At 41.1% G+C, this 6,000-nt stretch overlaps 1 long non-coding RNA gene across 3 annotated transcripts; it reads right to left on the reverse strand.

The window, feature by feature from the left end:
• Positions 1 to 2,204: 2,204 nt before the first annotated feature.
• LOC127106892 (uncharacterized) lies at positions 2,205 to 3,411 on the reverse strand. 3 transcript variants are annotated; one of them, XR_007795529.1, is made up of 3 exons: positions 3,398 to 3,411; positions 2,955 to 3,170; positions 2,205 to 2,840 (listed from the first exon to the last, which is right to left on the reverse strand). It is a non-coding gene; the product is annotated as an uncharacterized LOC127106892 (long non-coding RNA). The 3 variants fall into 3 exon arrangements; XR_007795527.1 differs by lacking the exon at positions 3,398 to 3,411 and having other exon boundaries at positions 2,955 to 3,041; positions 3,142 to 3,331; XR_007795528.1 differs by lacking the exon at positions 3,398 to 3,411 and having other exon boundaries at positions 2,955 to 3,385.
• Positions 3,412 to 6,000: the final 2,589 nt, after the last annotated feature.

Genomic DNA, 6,000 nt, shown 5'->3' on the forward strand with positions numbered 1-6,000 from the left:
TCCTATTCGTCCTATGACGTCTAGTTGTACCCTTCCCCAAGTGGATTTACCTCCCCGTTGGTTTCGATAAACGTTGTGTTTTTCTCATTCATCCATGAACGTCTGATTGTATACCCTATTCCCAGTCATTCATTAATGTCTGGTTGATTTCCCAGCCAGAATCCCCAGTAGATGTCCTATTTGGTGTCCGGTTGTGGTCTCCCTTTCGTCCTATGACGTCTGGCTGAGTTTTCTCCTTCTCCGTTGGTGTCGATAAACGTTGAGTCTCCCTTTCGTCCTATGACGTCTGGCTGAGTTTTCTCCTTCTCCGTTGGTGTCGATAAACGTTGAGTCTCCCTTTCGTCCTATGACGTCTGGCTGAGTTTTCTCCTTCTCCGTTGGTGTCGATAAACGTTGAGTCTCCCTTTCGTCCTATGACGTCTGGCTGAGTTTTCTCCTTCTCCGTTGGTGTCGATAAACGTTGAGTCTCCCTTTCGTCCTATGACGTCTGGTTGAGTTTTCTCCTTCTCCGTTGGTGTCGATAAACGTTGAGTCTCCCTTTCGTCCTATGACGTCTGGCTGAGTTTTCTCCTTCTCCGTTGGTGTCGATAAACGTTGAGTCTCCCTTTCGTCCTATGACGTCTGGTCGAGTCTTCCCATTCATCCTATGATGTCTGGTTACCTCTCCGTTGGTCTTGGTAAACGTTGAGTCTTTCCCATTTCGTCCGCTGACGTATGGTTGTATCACTATCCTTCCAGTCATTCATTAATGATTGGTTACCTCTCCGTTGGTCTTGGTAAACGTTGAGTTTTTCCCCATTACGTCCGCTGACGTATGGTTGTATCCTTTCCTGGTTATCCCCAGTAGAGTTGAGTTACCTCTCCGTTGGTTTTGGTAAACGTGGAGTGTTTCCTAGTTGTCCGTTGGCATCTAGTTGAGATGATTGTTGTTCCCATTCATCGTGTGTCGATGTCGGGATGTGCTTTAGCCTAAAAAGAAAGAAGAAAACAAAAAAAATTCCCAGCAGTGTGCAAATTTCTATGGTTCTTGGTATTCAATCCCTGTTTACCCTGAAAGTCTGACAGTCGTTGCTCTCATCCATTCGGGTTCCCAGTTGATTGAATAGGGGCAGCTGTAGCACCTCAAATTTGCACCCTCCCATTTGTACATCCATTTCATTTTTTAGGTCATTAACATTGCCTTAGCATTGCATAGCATATTGCATTTTATCAGGCAAGACTGATCAGAAGAAGTCATCTGTGCAAGAGAGCAAGGGATTTTCATGATGGAAAAGGTCTATGGGTGTTCTAGAGGGCTTACGTGATCCAAGGTTCTTTCTGATGCATTTTGGCCAAGTGTTGAAGGCTCAAAGTCCACAGTGCGTGACCAAGTTATCTAAGGTCCATACAAGTCAATTGTAAGTCAACTAAGGGCTAGGAGGTCGAGAGATGGTTTGAGACGCTTCCTTCATGTCCCAAAGAAGGTCGTTTGTCATTACAAATACTTATCTTGAAGAAGAAATCCTTTCGTTCTTTTTCTCGAATTAATCTTGGAAATTCAAGTTGAGTTGGATGATCCTAGTTGATCACTGAAAAGGTGATTTGGTTGTGGAAATTTAATCGTGGTTGCATTAAGCCCATTCATTCCCTTTGTTAAGCCCACAAGTTTATCCCATTAACCATTTTTTCATATCCATATCTCATCTTGAAAATCTCATAAGCCCATTAAGCCCATTTATCCAATTTTAATCCAAGTTCATTAATCCATTTGTATCCATTTGGTTTAACCCATATCCATTTAATCAAAATCTAAATCCACTTTTATTTTTAGAACCCGTTCATTACCATATCCATTTCTAGTTAACCAAATCCATTTAACCATTTTTTAACGGCTATCCAAATTCCATATCCCTCAAAACCACTTTTATTCCAATTTAATCATTATCCAATTTCATATCCATTTTTTTACCATAATCCATTTTATCCAATACTCAACACAAATCATATCCAATTTAGTTTATCCGTTTAAAACCAATTGCCATTATCCAATCATACCCATATCCATTTGTACAAAACCAAAATTCTGCATTAGAAATTCTGCATTGCATTTAACAAAATTCTGCATTAGAAATTCTGCATTGCATTTAACAAAATTCTGCATTAGAAATTCTGCATTGCATTTAACAAAATTCTGCATTAGAAATTCTGCATTGCATTTAACAAAATTCTGCATTAGAAATTCTGCATTGCATAAACAAAATTCTGCATTAAAGTGCATCCAAAATTCTGCATAAAAACTCTGCATAAAACACACAAAAACTCTGCATAAAATACAGCAAAAATTCTGCATTCCAAAACCAAATTTCTGCATTTAAATACCACCAAAAACCTGCATAAAAGTGAGCCACATACTAGAATTCAAGGCAATTAACACCAAGTAATGTAGAGCATTTAGAAATGGATTTGTTGGAGCATGACTTGCCAAAAGAAACAAGGCCAAGGGAGTGAGCATGGCAAGGAACTGAACCAGAATTACGGTGCAGACCCTATTGTGCAGAACTAGCATGAGCCAGCAGCTGCACCAAGCTAAACTGCAAGTAAATTACATTCTTGCAGCAGGCTGGTCACATCCAAGCAAGCCCTATTGCAGACCCAAAACAGGACATGCATTACATGCTACAAACACGTTCCTGCAGTAACTCATGGGCATACAACCTGCAATCCGACACGTATCATGTTGCAGAGTTGTGGTTAAACCTTCCCTAGCAGGTGACAGTTGTATCTCTGATTGTGTAGTTTCTGAAATGGTGGGAACTAAAACACCCTATCCTGCTGCAATGCCATGCTACAAGGAACCTAACCTGCATATCCATAACACCATTCAGCATCAATAGTGCACAACAGGGTTAGAAGCATCATGTGGTAGCAAGCAAAACAAACGGTAACATGTCCAACGCATACATAACCATACATACCAGATCAATACATAATGACTAGAGTTGGAACATTTGACTTGAGCTAAGTCATATCAACCAAGCATCCCACTGCAACTTCAGAGCTACCTGCAAAAGAGGATCAAGGTGATTCTAATGGCTACACCAGCAAAATCCATAACAGTTGGCAATGCAAGGCAAGAAATGGAATTTGAGTCGTAACCATTACCCTGTTGCAGAATCAAAAACCAAGAAAACCTGCAGAAACAGAGCAAGTTGTCTAAGCGTACCAACACAGACATATAATCCAAAAAAAAAGCAGTTCAGTTCAAAGCAATGAGTTCCAAAACAATAAGCAGTTCAGGAAGTTAAGGGATCCAAACCAATTTGGTTCAATGAGAATATCCAAACTTCAGTGAAAAAATCAAAGAGTGAAGCGTGCTATTCATTTTTCTAAATCCCACGTGACTTAATTCAAAACTCACCTTCTCATTCACTTAAATCCAGCTGGCAAAAATCAGGATCTAACAACCCAGATCCAATTCTCCAATTTGCCCCTTGGATCAAGCCTATATAAGAGGCAATCATTGCCAATCATTGGGTTCGGAAGATTTTTCCCTGATTCCCAAAAAGCTTCTGCACTCAATCCTCACCTTCAGTACACGCTCATCCTCCATTGTTGTGGGAGCTTCATCATTCGAAGCTCTACACGGCAGAGCTAAACCACCGCTTCAACCTCCACTTCCACCTCGATTCTTCAACGACATTCACTGTGTCAATCTTCAACCATACTCACAGAATCTTCGACTACCGTAACAAATTCACGACACCTTCACCATCAACAATCAACATCTCACCAGAATCACTCCAAGAAAGAAACTGAAGAAGAAGAAACAACCGCAAGAATCCATAGGGAAGAAGCAGGAATATAGCGTAAAAGATTCATACGGAAGAGGAAGGATAATCACCTGTGAACATCATTAACGACTTCGGAATACCGGTATCGGTTCGATCTGAACCGGTGACGAACGCCTCCTTGTGGCTGAATGTAAACGGAAGTCCGACACGGAGAAATCACTCATTATACGCCTCGATTGCTCGCGTGCGCCTCTGGATCCAACACCGGCGTCTACTTCACTCGGTCATCGTCGGCGCTTCACCGTCAATAAAACCACGTCCATCTTCTTCAGCTCATCCTCGTCGGAATTCACATCGGAGGTATTTATCTTTTCCCTTTAGTTCGGCATAAATTCGCCACCGTATTATGGAGTCGTTCTTAGAGATCGTGAACCCTAAGCTAGTTGTTTGAGTTGACGCGAATCCTCCGTGTGATTTCGCCTGTGAGAGTTTGGTTTCTTGGAAGGACATCCTCGATTCGGACGGATTATGGAGAGTTAAGGGAAACTATTCCCGTGCGTAGGTTCGGTTTGGAATTTCGCTGTATTGACATGGTTTTGGGGGTGATAGGAGCTCCGCCGTCACCAGCGATGAGCTCCGGCGTGGCGGAGTTGTTTAAACACGCGTTGTTTCCATTTTTCCTTAGAGACATTTTGTTCACAGGAAGGCGAAGAAGGGATATACATCCCGTTGATGCAGCCTTGGGTTTGGTTGGGCCTTAGGCCCGAGCCTTCGGTATTTCCATGCTCCTTTCGCTATCCATACCCCCTCAGTGTGGGCTTAGCCTTTAGGCCCAGTTTGCTGAATTTCTGAATAATCCATGGCTTGGTTTTTACAATAGTTAATTAGGTTAACTAGTAATTAGGATTAATTGTGATATTATTAGAAATAAATTTCAGAATCTTATCATTTTTATTTGTCAAATTAGAATTAGAATTTGTTGATTTAGCATGATGTTTAGAATAGTCTAATAGTTTTTTTTGAAATAAGTAGGTGTGGTTAGTAGGTTACTTGTTTAGTTGCTGTTAATAATTAGAAAAAGTTAATTAGGATATTAGCCTAGAATTTTAGAAACAATTAGAAATATTATTAGAATTAGGTAATCTCTTGGATTTTTTAGAATATTAAATCTAACTTAGATTTTAATTGATTCTAATTAGGATCTCATAATAGAATTTTAGTTTAATATTACTCCCTAACTGTGAAATGACTATTCTACCCCTAGGCTTAGAAATAATTCGGTCTTGCATGCTCCCTTAATTTTAGGACATGTTATCACTTGAGTAAATGAATTTCATGTGGAGTATCAGCTTCTGTTCTGGATTTTTTCCCTCTTTTGACCCTAGGCTTTGACCTAGTGGTTTGGACTCACTGTTTGGATTATGGATTTCAGGTTCAAGGGCACACTGCCATGATTGGAGTGCCTCATTCATTTAAGCCTGATTATTGGTTGATGTTGGCTAACATTGTGTTGTTTTGTAGGCTTTGAGAACAAATTCACTTGTGCTTGTGCCTTGCTCATTGTCTGATGATGCTTTGTCTGTCTGTTTAATATTGACTGTTGGTTGTTTGTCTATACAGTTTAACTGATTGTTTTAGATTTTTTTCACAGGTACCTAAGTGGCTTTGAGTTCATTTTGAACTTTGCTTTGCTAGCTTGTGGTTGCTTACCACTGAGGTATAATCTTCTGACTTCATGTAGTCTGGAAGACCTGGCCTGTTAATTGGCCAGGCAACTGTCTGAAGTCCTCCTTAAGAGGCGATGTTTGTGGTTGTTTACATTTTGTGCCAGGCAGGGAAAGTCCTTATTTAAGGCAATTGGTGGAAGCCAAGGGATATGCAATCTATCCCCCACTATTCTGTTGAGTCGTCCCTCTGCTCGCACGGCTGTGTGTTGATGCATTGGGACACAAACCCAAGATCTTGTGGTGTTGCACAATCGAGTCAGAGTCTTGAGCGTAGAAGGGTCCCTCCATTCTGGACCCACGCTCCTTTGTCTGAAGCTCTCCCTGGTCAGGGATAAGAACTGTGAAGTCTCATCTTCACTCACCTTTCATCAGCTTCACCTTAGCCCCTCAATGGCAAGGTTAAGAGCTAACCTTACCCCGATACAGAGGCTTGTTTGTTGAGGTTGATATGACCCCTCGACTAAAGCCTAGCCCTGATGTTTGAGCCCCTTGTTGGTGTGTTT

This window comes from Lathyrus oleraceus, chromosome 7 (assembly GCF_024323335.1).
Source record: "Lathyrus oleraceus cultivar Zhongwan6 chromosome 7, CAAS_Psat_ZW6_1.0, whole genome shotgun sequence".
NCBI classification, from domain to species: domain Eukaryota; kingdom Viridiplantae; phylum Streptophyta; class Magnoliopsida; order Fabales; family Fabaceae; genus Lathyrus; species Lathyrus oleraceus.